We start from the raw sequence: 14,034 nt of genomic DNA, 5'->3' as shown, positions 1-14,034 counted from the left end.
CTGTGGAGGGCATTCTGACAGGCTGCATTGCTGTCTGGTATGGAGGGGCTACTGCACAGAACTGAAAGAAGCTGCAGGAGGTTGTAAATTTAGTCGGCTCCATCTTGGGTACTAGCCTACAAAGTACCCAGGACATCTTCAGGGAGCGGTGTCTCAGAAAGGCAGCGTCCATTATTAAGGATCATTGGAGAAAGTCCAGAGGAGGTTCACGAGAATGATTCTGGGAATGAAGGGGTTAACATAAGCAGAGTGTTTTGACAGCTTTGGGCCTGTATTCACTGGAATTTAGAAGAATGTGTGGGGATCTCATTGAAACTACCAAATGTTGAAAGAACTAGATAAGGTGGATGTAGAGAGGATGTTTCCCCTGGTGGGGGTATCCAGAACTGGAGGGCACAGCCTAAAAGGGGTGATTTTTTTTTTAGAACAGAAGCTTGGAATATTTTTTTTTAGCCAGAGAGTGGTGAATCTGTTGAATGCTTTGCCACAGACTGTGGTAGAGGCCAAGTCCAGTGTTTATATTTAAGGCAAAGGTTGATCGTTTCCTAATCAGTCAGGGCATCAAAGGATATGGTGAGAAGACGGGTGTGTGAGGTTGAGTGGGGTCTGGGATCAGCCATGATGGAATGCCAGAGCAAACTTGATGGCTGAATGGCATCATTCTGCTCCTATATCTTGTGGTAAACATAAAAACATAGAAAACCTACAGCACAATACAGGCCCTTCAGCCCACAAAGTTGTGCTGAACATGTCCCTACCTTAGAAATTACTAGACTTCCCCATAGCCCTCTATTTTTCTAAGCTCCATGTACGCATCCAGAAGTCTCTTAAAAGACCCTATCGTATCTGCCCCCACCACCGTTGCTGGCAGCCCATTCCACACACTCACCACTCTCTGCGTAAAAAACTTACCCGGCATCTCCTCTGTACCTACTCCCCAGCACCTTAAACCTGTGTCCTCTTGTGGCAACCATTTCAGCCCTGGGAAAAAGCCTCTGACTATCCACACGATCAATGCCTCTCATCATCTTATACATCTCTATCAGGTCACCTCTCATCCTCCATCGCTCCAAAGAGAAAAGGCCGAGTTCACTCAACCTGTTTTCATAAGGGATGCTCCCCAATCCAGGAAATATCCTTGCAAATATCCTCTGCACCCTTTCTATGGCTTCCACATCCTTCCTGTAGTAAGGCAACCAGAAATGAGCACAGTACTCCAAATGGGGTCTGACCAGGGTCTTATATAGCTGCAACATTACCTCTCGGCTCCTAAATTCAATTCCATGATTAATGAAGGCCTATATACCATATGCCTTCTTAACCACAGGGTCAACCTGCACAGCTGCTCTGAGCGTCCTATGGAGTCGGACCCCAAGATCCCTCTGATTCTCCACACTGCCAGGAGTCTTACCATTAATACTATATTCTGCCATCATATTTGATCTACCAAAATGAACCACTTCACACTTACCTGGGTTGAACTGCATCTGCCACTTCTCAGCCCAGTTTTGCATCCTATCAATGTCCCACTGTAACCTCTGACAGATCTCCACACTATCCACAACACCTCCAACCTTTGTGTCATCAGCAAACTTACTAACCCATCCCTCCACTTCCTCATCCAGGTCATTTATAAAAATCACGAAGAGTAGGGGTCCCAGAACAGATCCCTGAGGCACACCACTGGTCCCCGACCTCCATGTACAATATGACCCGCCTACACCCACACCTTGCACACAGCAAGCCAGTTCTGGATCCACAAAGCAAGGTCCCCTTGGATCCCATGACTCCTTACTTTCTCAATAAGCCTTGCGTGGTCTTATGATATTGGGGATAGTCTGCAGATGCAGTATTAAGGTAAACAAATCTCCAGGGTCTGACCAGGCTCTGCCAAGAACATTAGACGTTACATAGAGTACAGCACAGTACAGGCCCTACAGCCCACTACGTTGTGCTGACCTTTTAACCCTGTCTGAGATCAATCCAACCCTTCCTTCCTACAGAGCCTTCCATTTTTTCTTCCATCCATAGGCCAGTCTAAGAGTCTTTTTACATGTCCTTAATGTATCTGCCTCTACCACCATCCCTAGAGTGTGAATAGTGTGTTTTCCACACACATCATTCTCTGTGGTTTAAAAAAAAGTTAACTCTGACATCCCTCCCCTTCTCCCCCCCCCCAACACACTCAATACTTTCCCCCAATCACCTTACAATTATGGCCTCTCGTATTAGTCTTTTCCACCCTGGGGAAAAGTCTCTGGCTATCCACTCAATCTATGCCTCTTATTATCTTGTACACCTCTATCAATCTTCATTCACTCCAGAGAGAAGAGTCCCAGCTTGCCTACCCTCATCTAGGCAGCATCTTGGTACATCAAACTCCAGACCAACACACACAATGCTGGAGGAACCCAGTAGGTCAGGCTGCATTTATGCAGAATAATAAACAGTCAACATTTTGGGCCAAGACCCTTCATCAACACTGGAAAGGAAAGGATGGGGGTGGGGGGTAAGGGATGGTGATAGGTGAGATTGGGTGGGACGGAGAGGGGTGATGAAGTAAGAAGCTGGGGGATGATAGGCCATAAGATACAGGAGCAGAATTAGGCCATTTGGCCCATTGAGTCTGTTCTGTCATTTCATCATGGCTGATGCATTTTCCCTTTCAGCCCCAATTTCCTGTCTTCTCCCTGTATTGCTATCAACCTCTGCCTTAACTATACCCAACAGCTTGGCCACCACAGCCGCCTGTGGCAACAAATTCCACAGATTAACCACTCTCTGGTTAAAGGGCTGGAGAAGAAGGAATCTGATGGGAGAGGAGAGTGAACCATGGGGGCTAGGAAGGAGGAGGGGCAACAGGCTGGTGAGGAGGGGAAATTGTGCCAGAAGTTAGAGGAATCAATATTCACACTGTCAGTTTGGAGACAACTGAGATGGAATATGAGGTGTTGCTCCTCCATCCTGAGAGTCCATGGACCGATATGTCAGAACAGGAGTGGGAATAGGAAATTCTGTTTTTTTGTGAATGGACTGAAGGTGCTTGATAAAGCGGTTCCCCCAGTCTACTTCAGGTCTCACTAAAATACAGGATGCCCCTTTGGGAGAACTGTATACAGTTGATGACCAAAACAGATTCACAGGTGAAGTGTTACATCACCTGGAAGGACTCTGGGGCCCTGAACGGAAGTGAGGGAGGAGGTGAATGAGCAGATGTAGTACTTCTTTAGTGGCAAGGGACAAATGTACGAGGGAATCGTGGAGGGAGTGATCCCTGTGGAAGGTGGAGAGTGTGGGTGGAGGTAGGATCCCTTTGGAGATGGTGAAAGTTCTGGAGAATGATGCGTTGGATGCAGAGACTCATGGTGTGGTAGATAAGGACAAGAGGATCTCTATCCCTGTTAAATGGTGAGGTGATGGGGTGAGGGCAGATGCCCAGAAAATGGAGGAGATGTGGGTGAGGGCAGTATCAATGGTGGAGGAAGGGAAACCCAGTTCTTTGAAGAAGGAGGACATCTCCGATGTTCTAGAAAGAAAAGCCACTTTCTGGGATGTGGCAGAGATAAAGGAAATGAGAATAGTATCCTGGCAAGTCTATACTCTCAGTAAAGCTTCTATTTTTTTCCTATAATGAAGTGACCACAATTCTCCATGTGGTCTAACCAGTTTTATAGAGCTGCATCGTTTTCACACAGTTCTTCAACTCAATCCTCCATCTAATGAAGGCCAATACAACACATGTACTGTACATCTTCTTAACCACCCTGTCAGATTGCATAGCAACTTTGAGGCAGCTATGGTCATGGACCCCAAGATCCCTCTCTCCCTCCACACTGCTAAGAATCCTAACATTAACAGTGTATTCTGCCTTCAAATCGGAGAAGAAATTACAAGAGCCCTGGCTGAGGTGCATGAGTTAGGCACGGGTAAAGTGATGAAAATCTGAAGGGTAGTGAATGATGTACAGTACATTTTTTTAAGAAGGAGGATGGCAAAGAGAAACATAGGAACTGTGGACCAGTAAGTCTACATTTGGAGAGGATTCTGAGGAATAAGATATATGTACATCTGGAAATTGCTTGGGGTAGCTTTGTGCATAGTAGATCATGTATATGAACTTGATTAAGCTTTTTAAATGAAACATCCAAAGAATAAGCGATATAATTGTATGGACTTCAGTGAGGCCTTTGATGAGGTTCCACATGGCAGACAACTCTGGAAGGTTAGGTCGCAGAAGGTTATCGAGTATTTCCTTGTGAACGGGACAATCCATCAGCATTTCTATAATTAGTCATCCTCTTGAATTTGATCTTGTGATTGTGTCCTCCAAGAAACAGAAGTGAGGTAAAGCAGCAGGGAGGTCATGGACTCTATACAGATTACAGAAGTGTTTTATGTCTTGAGGCAAACTAGGGTGGATAAATCCGACTTCAGTGAGGCTTTAATGAGGTGTTCCTATGGACCCTGTGAGAGACAAGTGTGCAGAAATTACAGGGGCCATAGCAGAGATATTTAGTCATAAAGAAGTACAACACAGAAACAGGCCCTTTGGCCCATCTAGTGCATGCTGAAACCATTTAAACTGCCAACTTCGTACCCCTACTATCCAATTTTTAAACGTTGAAATCAAATTTGCATGCCTACTTGTGCTGGCAGTTCATTCTACACTCTCACAACCCTCTGAGTGAATAGGTTTCCCCTCATGTTCCCCTTAAACCTCCCACATTTCACCCTTAACCCATGACCTCTGGTTGTAGTCCCACCCAACCTCAGTGGAAAAAGCCTGCTTGCATTTACCCTATCTATACCCCTCAGAATTTTGTATGCCTCTATCAAATCCCCTCTCAGTCTTCTGCATCTCAAAGGAATACTGCCCTAACCTATTCAATCTTTCCTTATAACTCGTCCTCCAGGCCCAGCAACATTCTTGTAAATTTTCATAGAAAGATAGACATAGAAAACCTACAGCACAATACAGGCCCTTCGGCCCACAAAGCTGTGCCGAACATGTCCTTACCCTAGAACTACCCAGGCTTACCCATAGCACTCTGTTTTTCTAAGCTCCATGTATCTATCCAGGAGTCTCTTAAAAGACCCTATCGTTTCCGTTTCCACCGCCACCGCCGCCGCCCATTCCATGCACTCACCACTTTCTGTGTAAAAAACTTACCCCTGACATCTCCTCTGTACCTACTTCCAAGCAGCTTTAAACTGTGCCCTTTCATGCTAGCCCTTTCACACTGGGGAAAAAACCTCTGACTATCCACACAACCAATGCCTCTGATAGCCCTCCACACCATCCACAACACCCCCAACCTTTGTGTCATCAGTAAATTTACTAACCCAACCCTCCACTTCCTTATCCAGGTCATTTATAAAAATCATGAAGAGTAGGGGTCCCAGAACAGATCCCTGAGGCACACCACTGGTCCCCGACCTCCATGCAGAATACGACCCGTCTACAACCACTCTTTGCCTTCTGTGGGCAAGCCAGTTCTGGATCCACAAAGCAATGTCCCCTTGGATCCCATGCCTCCTTACTTTCTCAATAAGCCTTGCATGGGGTACCTTATCAAATGCCTTGCTGAAATCCATATACACTACATCTATTGCTCTTCCTTCATCAAAGTGTTTAGTCACATCCTCAAAAAATTCAATCAGGCTCGTAAGGCATGAACCTGCCCTTGACAAAGCCACACTGACCATTCCTAATCATATCATGGCTCTCCAAATGTTCATAAATCCTGCCTCTCAGGATCTTCTCCATCAACTTACCAACCACTGAAGTAAGACTCACTGGCCTATAATTTCCTGGGCTATCTCTACTCCCTTTCTGGAATAAGGGAACAACGTCCACAACTCTCCAATTCTCCGGAACCTCTCTTGTCCTCATTGATGATGCAAAGATCATCGCCAGAGGCTCAGCAATCTCCTCCCTCATCTCCCACAGTAGCCTGTGGTACATCCCATCCGGTCCTGGTGACTTATCCAACTTGATGCTTTCCAAAAGTTCCAGCACATCCTCTTCCTTAATATCTACATGCTCAAGCTTTTCAGTCCACTGCAAGCCATCCCTACAATCGCCAAGATCCTTTTCCGTAGTGAATACTGAAGCAAAGTATTCATTAAGTACCTCTGCCATCTCTTCCAGTTCCATACACACTTTTCTACTGTCACACTTGATTGGTCCTAGTCTCTCACCTCTTATCCTCTTGCTCTTCACGTACTTGTAAAATGCCAGTACTCTTTTCAGTACTCTTTCAACCTTGTCAATCTTTCCTGTGGATAGGTGACCAAAACTGCACATAATACTCCAAATTAGACCTCACGATGTCTTATACAACTTCAACAAACTTCAATACTTTGATTTATGGAGGCCAATATCTACCTGTGACACCATTTTCAATGAAGTATGGACCTGTATTCCGAGATCTCTTTGCTGCACTCCTTGGTGCCCTACCGTTCACTGTGCTAGAACTACCCTGATTCGACATATTGAAGTGCAAAACCTCACACTTACCTGCATTAAGTTCCATCTGCCATTTTTAAAAATTTATTCATTTATGGGATGTGGGCATCACCAGCTAAGCCAGCATTTATTGCCCATCCCTAGTTGCCCTTGAGAAGGTGGTGATGAGTTGCCTTCTTGAACCGCTGCAGTCGCTGAGGTATAGATATACCCATAGTGATGTTAGGGAGGAAATCCCATGATCTTGACCCAGCGACAATGAATGAACGGCGATACATTTCCAAGTCAGAATGGTGAGTGACTTGGAGGGGGATTTCCAAGTGGTGGTGTTCCCAGGTATCTGCTGTTCTCGTCCTTCTGGAGGTAGTGGTCGTGGGTCTGGAAGGTGCTGCTTTAGGAACTTTGGTGTGTTGTTGCAGTGCATCTTGTAGATAGTACACACTGCTGCAACTGTTCGTTGATGGTGGGGGGATTGGATACTTATGGAAGGGGTACCAATCCAGTGGGCTGCCTTGTACTGGATGGTGTCAAGCTTCTTGAGTGTTGATGGAGCTGCACTCATCCAGGCGATCGGCGAACATTCCATTACAATTCCGACCTGAGCCTTGTAGATGGTTGACAGGCTTTGGAGAGTCAGGAGGTGAGTTATTCCTAGCCTTTGACCTGCTCTGGTAGTCATCGTGTTTATATGGCTAGACTAGTTCAGTTTCCTGTCAATGGTAACCCCCAGGATGGTGATAACAAGGGATTCAGTGATAGTGATGCTACTGAATGTAAGGGACGATAGTCAGAGCCTCTCTTGTTGGAGATGGTTATATCTAGCATTTACGTGGCTTGATTGATACTTGCCATTTGTCAGCCCAAGACTGGATATTGTCCGGGTCCTGCTGCATTTGACTATGAAGCGCTTCACTATCTGAGGAGTCACAAATGGTGCTGAACATTGTGCAGTCATCTACAAACATCCCCACTTCTGACCTTATGACGGAAGGAAGGTCATTGATGAAGCAGCTGAAGATGGTTGGTCGTAGGACACTCCTCTGAGGAACTCCTGCAGTGATATCCTGAGGATGAGATGATTGACCTCCAACCACCACAACCACCTTCCTTTGTGTCAGGTATGATTCCAACCAGCAGAGGGTTTCCCAGTGCTTTCAGCCATTTCTTGATATCACGTGGAGTGAATTGGATTGGCTGCATACTGACATCTGGGGTGCTGGGGACTTCTGGAGGAGGCCGAGCTGGATCATCTACTCAGCACTTCTGACTAAAGATTGTTGCGAATGCCTCAGCCTTATCTTTAGTACAGCCCACTTTTCCAGCTGATGCAGATCCCTCTGCAAGCTATGATAACCTTCCTCATTATCCATTACATACCCAGTTTCGGTGTCATCCACAAATTTGCTGATCTATTTAACTACATTATCCAGATCATTGACATAGATGGCAAACAATAAAGGACCCAGCACCGATCCCTGTGGCACACCACTAGTCACAGACCTCCAGGGAGGCAACCATCTACTACCACACTCTGGTTTCTCCCACAAAGCCCATGTCCAATCCAATTTATTGTCTCATCTTAAATGCCAAGTGAAAGAACCTTTTTGACCAACCGACCATGAAGGACCTTGTTAAATGCCGTACTAAAGTCCATGTACACAACATCCACTGCCTTACCTTCATCCGCTTTCCTGGTAACTTCTGCAAAAGCTCTATAAGATTGGTTAGACACGACCTACCATGCACGAAGCCATGCTGACTATCCTTAATCAGTCCAAGTCTATCCAAATACTTGTACATCTGGTCCCTTAGAATCCCTTCCATTAACTTTACAACTGATGTCAGACTCATTGACCTAAAATTTCCTGGTTTCTATTTGAAGCCTTTTTTAAACAGCAGAAGAACATTGGCTATCCTTCAGTCCTCTGGTACCTCTCCTGTTGCTAAGGATGATTTAAATATCTCTGCTAAGACCCTGGCAATTTCTGCATTTACCTCCCATATAGTCTGAGAGTCTGAGGGAACACCTTGTCAGGCCCTGGGGATTTATCCACCATGATTTGCTTCAGAGTAGCAGACACCTCCTCCTCTATAATCTGTACAGGGTCAATGAAGTTGATGCTGTTTACCTCACTGCTATAGACTCTGTCCGTCTCCTGAGTAAATACAGATGCAAAGAATCCATTAGAGATCTCCCCCATCTGTTCGTGGCTCCACACACGGATTACCATTCTGGTCTCCCAGAGACCAATTTTGTCCTTTGCAATCCTTTTGCTCTTAACATATCTGTAGAATCCCTTAGGATTCTCCTTCACCTCGTCTAGTAGGGCAACCTCATGCCTTCTTTTAGCCCTCCTGATTTCTTTCTCAAGTGTTCTCTTACATTTCTTGTACTCTATAAGCACCTCATTTGTTCCTACCTGCCTCTACCTCCTTTTTTCTATTAACCAGGGCTTCAATATCTCTTGAAAACCAACGTTCCCTACACAGGATATCTTTACCTTTTATTCTGACAGGCACGCACACACTTTGTTCTCCTGAAGTTTCATTTTTGAACTCCTGCCACTTACCAAGTACACTTTTGCCAGAAAACAGCCTGTCCCAATTCACGATTGCCAAATCCTTTATGACACTATCAAAATTGGCCTTTCTCCAATTTCAACTCGCAACCTGCAGACCAGACCTATCCCTTTGCATATTTACTTTGAAACTAATGGCACTGTGGTCACTGGATGCAGAGTGTTCCCCTACACAAACTTCTGTCACCTGCCCTGTCTCATTCCACAATAGCAGATCCTGTATCTCACACTCTCTCTTTGGGATGCCTATGTACTGATTAAGAAAACTTTCCTGAACACATTTGAGAAACTCTAGCAACACACACAAAATGCTGGAGGAACTCAGCAGGCCAGGCAGCATCAATGGAAAGAGTACAGTCAACATTTCCAGTCGAAACCCTTCAGCTGGACACCAGATGAACCCTGATGTTGCTCTGATTTCCAGCATCTGCAGATTTTCTCTTGGTTGACAAACTCTATTCCATCTAGTCCTTTTACGGTAAGGGATTCCCAGTCAATATGTGGACAGTTAAAATCATCTATTGTAGCAACTGTGTTTCCTGCAACAGTCTGTGATCTGTCTACAAATTAATTCCAAAAGATCCTGGATCTCATTGAGTGAGATTTAATGGGAACTGTTCACGCAGAGGGGAGCAGTACATGGAACAAGTTATCAGAGGAAACGGTCGGGGCAGGTACATTAACAACATCGAAAAGACACTTGGTAGGTAAATGGAAAAGGTTTAGATAGGGCTGGTTTAAATGTTGGGCCGAAAAACAGTTTTCCGTGCCGTTCCACTAATCTTTCCCCGTGTCCCTTCTTTCCCTCCCACTGCCCCCCTTCGCCTGTGGACCCCCTTCTCTCCGCCTCCCCCTTGCCCCGGCCCCCCGCTCCGCCTCTCGCTCGCTCCCTTCCCCTTTGTTCGTTCTCCGGACTCTGCTCGCTCGGCGGCGGCCACCGCTGCTGCTCTCAGCCCGCGGTCCGGGCCGCCGATAACCGGCCATAGGAGGAGGGGGCCGGGCGGCCATGGGCATCAGCCGCCTGTCGGAGCTGATCCGGGAGCGGGCGGCCGAGGCGGTCACCAACAAAACCATCCACGCCTATGAGGGTGAGTGCGGGAGGGAGGGAGACAGAGAGAGTGGGGAGAGGGGGATAGAGAAAGCGAGAGGGAAAGAGGGGGCGGGTGCTGAAGGAGAGAATGAGGTTTGAGAGAGATTGGAGAGAAGGAGAGGGGAGTGGGAGAGGAGGAGTGAGTGACAGTCGAATGGGGGGAGGAGGGAGAAAGGAAAGGCGGTCGAGACGGAGGGTTTGGAGGAGGTGAGGGAGAGGAAGGGGATAGACAGGAGAATGGGGAGAGGGACAGGGAGGGGAGAGAAGGACAGAGGGGAAAGGAGAGAGAGAGGGACAGATAGAGGGCAGAGGGACAGGAGAGGGGTAGGGGAAGAGAGCGAGTTTATTGGTGGAGAGGTGTAGAGGAGGATGGGGAAAAGGAAAGGGGATAAGGATGAGAGTGAGGAATTAGAGGAGATGGGGTAGGAGAGAAGGGAACAGGGAGGAGACAGAAGGGGGAAGGGGCTAACATGGGGAAGGATGGGGCTGGGAGATGGATACGAGGAGGAGGAAGGGAGAGACCCCCCCCCCCCCCGCCGTTGTGCCAGCTCCCTGCTCTGTGAGCATGTGATTGGGGGGGGGCATTGGGCACCATCTCCCTTTCTCCGCAGATCCATTGTCCTCTCCCACTGACCCCAAGTGTTCTCCGAAAGCTAGTCAGTCCGGGAGCCGCTGACGGGTTGTGATTGTTCCCCAGGGCGTGTGATGGCACTGGACGCCGCCGTTGTGATGAACCAGTTCCGTATGGCCCGGCCCGACAAGCGCTACCTGCATCATCTCAGGTGGGTGTCCAGAGGAGAACCTCAAACACCCCTGCCTCCTCAACCTCCACCTCTCCTCCACCCCTCCACCTTCCCTTCCCCCCTCCACCTTCCCTTCCCCTTGATGGAGGGAGCTTCACTCAGTCCAACCCCAAAAGCATATGATGGGATACTGTAGAGGGAGCTTCACTCCGTGACTAAACCCAGGAGTGTGTGATGGGACGGTGTGGAGGGAGTTTCACTCTGTGTCTGACCCCGGGAGTGTGTGATGGGACGGTGTGGAGGGAGCTCACTCTGTGTCTGACCCCGGGAGTGTGTGATGGGACGGTGTGGAGGGAGATTCACTCTGTGTCTGACCCTGGGAGTGTGTGATGGGACGGTGTGGAGGGAGTTTCACTCTGTGTCTGACCCCGGGAGTGTGGGATGGGACGGTGTGGAGGGAGATTCACTCTGTGTCTGACCCCGGGAGCGTGTGATGGGACGGTGTGGAGGGAGTTTCACTCTGTGTCTGACCCCGGGAGTGTACGATGGGACGGTGTGGAGGGAATTTCACTCTGTGTCTGACCCCGGGAGTGTGTGATGGGACAGTGTGGAGGGAGCCTCACTCTGTGTCTGACCCCGGGAGTGTGGGATGGGACGGTGTGGAGGGAGATTCACTCTGTGTCTGACCCCGGGAGTGTGTGATGGGACAGTGTGGAGGGAGATTCACTCTGTGTCTGACCCCGGGAGTGTGTGATGAGACGGTGTGGAGGGAGTTTCACTCTGTGTCTGACCCCGGGAGTGTGTGATGGGACAGTGTGGAGGGAGATTCACTCTGTGTCTGATCCCGGGAGTGGGTGATGGGACGGTGTGGAGGGAGTTTCACTCTGTGTCTGACCCCGGGAGTGTGTGATGGGATGGTGTGGAGGGAGATTCACTCTGTGTCTGACCCCGGGAGTGTGTGATGGGACAGTGTGGAGGGAGATTCACTCTGTGTCTGACCCCGGGAGTGTGTGATGAGACGGTGTGGAGGGAGTTTCACTCTGTGTCTGACCCCGGGAGTGTGTGATGGGACAGTGTGGAGGGAGATTCACTCTGTGTCTGATCCCGGGAGTGGGTGATGGGACGGTGTGGAGGGAGTTTCACTCTGTGTCTGACCCCGGGAGTGTGTGATGGGATGGTGTGGAGGGAGATTCACTCTGTGTCTGATCCCGGGTGTGTGTGATGGGACGGTGTAGAGGGAGTTTCACTCTGTGTCTGACCCCGGGAGTGTGTGATGGGACAGTGTGGAGGGAGATTCACTCTGTGTCTGATCCCGGGAGTGGGTGATGGGACGGTGTGGAGGGAGTTTCACTCTGTGTCTGACCCCGGGAGTGTGTGATGGGACGGTGTGGAGGGAGATTCACTCTGTGTCTGATCCCGGGTGTGTGTGATGGGACGGTGTAGAGGGAGTTTCACTCTGTGTCTGACCCCGGGAGTGTGTGATGGGACAGTGTGGAGGGAGATTCACTCTGTGTCTGATCCCGGGAGTGGGTGATGGGACGGTGTGGAGGGAGTTTCACTCTGTGTCTGACCCCGGGAGTGTGTGATGGGACGGTGTGGAGGGAGATTCACTCTGTGTCTGATCCCGGGTGTGTGTGATGGGACGGTGTAGAGGGAGTTTCACTCTGTGTCTGACCCCGGGAGTGTGTGATGGGACAGTGTGGAGGGAGTTTCACTCTGTGTCTGACCCAGGGAGTGTGTGATGGGACGGTGTGGAGGGAGCTTCACTCTGTGTCTGACCCAGGGAGTGTGTGATGGGACGGTGTGGAGGGAGTTTCACTCTGTGTCTGACCCCGGGAGTGTGTGATGGGACAGTGTGGAGGGAGTTTCACTCTGTGTCTGACCCAGGGAGTGTGTGATGGGACGGTGTGGAGGGAGCTTCACTCTGTGTCTGACCCCGGGAGTGTGTGATGGGACGTTGTGGAGGGAGTTTCACTCTGTGTCTGACCCCGGGTGTGTGTGATGGGATGGTGTGTAGCGGGGATGTGTGAGAGGATGGTGTGTACCAGGGTTGTATGACGGGACTGTTAAAAAAAATCACTCCTTGTAATAATGATCAGAGAGGCACGGAGAGAATCTGTATTACCAACAAGTAATTTTTATTGTTTCAACTAAAAAGCACGTGGGTTCATAAACTATCTTCATGTGTGCGCCCTGCTAGAACCCCTGACCCTCCATGAACAGTCAAGGAAGAGAAAAGGATATTACCCGGGAAAGGAGTCTGCACTGGCCAGGCATTCCTCGAGGTCCCGATCTCCACGTGTCCATGGGGTCCTTCTTATCCCCGATGGTTGGTCTCTGGATATTTGGAGCTCCTGACTCTTGTAGTGTTCCTCATCAATGGACCACTGGATCTCCATCCCATTGGCTCAAGGTCACCTGACCCACGTGGGTCACCTTCTAACTGGTCATTGTCCAGGGCTACGTCCAACACCGTTCCATGGCTCTGCCCACCCCAGCCTTGTGTATTTGTGACTTTACACTCTGACTGGTCCGAACCAGCTAACTGAGGCAACCCAGGCAGAGTCTAACGAGATTACAGATTGCTTCTTTGGTAGGTCTGGCACTTCACATCAAAAAGAGCTACTCATCTGAGAATGGTCGCAGGTTTAGCAGATCATTACCTGAAGCTACTTGTGTCCACACTATGCTGGATAATTTTGAAAACGAAGCTTTTTCTCTTGGTTTTCCACCTCCCGTCCACACTGAGCCAGCGTTTTCAGCCCCCGAAAACGGAGATTTTCAGAAACGGTCTCCAGAGTGAATAAATCTGAAAATGCCGAATATCCGTTGTAGTGTGTACGGGGTAACCGGAGAGATTTAAAAACGCTGTCATGACAACACCTCAACAACAAAGCTTTTCTGCTTCTGCTTGGTAAAGCACTGCCAGACGGCTGTTATAACACGCGGTCGGTGTGAATGGCGGGACAGTTAAATTGTAAAGTGAGCTTTTTTTGACTATTTAAAAATGCTGTCATGACGCGTTGGAACAGATGGCGGCAGCGCGGCATTTCGTTGTTTTCTTGAACGCAACCCCCCACATAAACCTAACAATTTCAGAACAGACGGCAACGAGACTGAAGCCAGAAGAGTTAGAAATGTATTCACCAAATA

At 48.6% G+C, this 14,034-nt stretch overlaps 1 long non-coding RNA gene across 1 annotated transcript; it reads left to right on the top strand.

Moving 5' to 3' along the window:
• Positions 1-9,924: 9,924 nt before the first annotated feature.
• On the top strand, positions 9,925-13,246 carry LOC140195634 (uncharacterized). Its single transcript, XR_011885533.1, has 3 exons — positions 9,925-10,136; positions 10,836-10,920; positions 13,082-13,246. It is a non-coding gene; the product is annotated as an uncharacterized lncRNA (long non-coding RNA).
• Positions 13,247-14,034: the final 788 nt, after the last annotated feature.

This window comes from Mobula birostris, chromosome 3 (assembly GCF_030028105.1).
Source record: "Mobula birostris isolate sMobBir1 chromosome 3, sMobBir1.hap1, whole genome shotgun sequence".
Taxonomy (NCBI): Eukaryota; Metazoa; Chordata; class Chondrichthyes; order Myliobatiformes; family Myliobatidae; genus Mobula; species Mobula birostris.
Note: the sequence above shows the minus strand (reverse complement) of the source record. Positions and strands in the feature narration are given on the sequence as shown.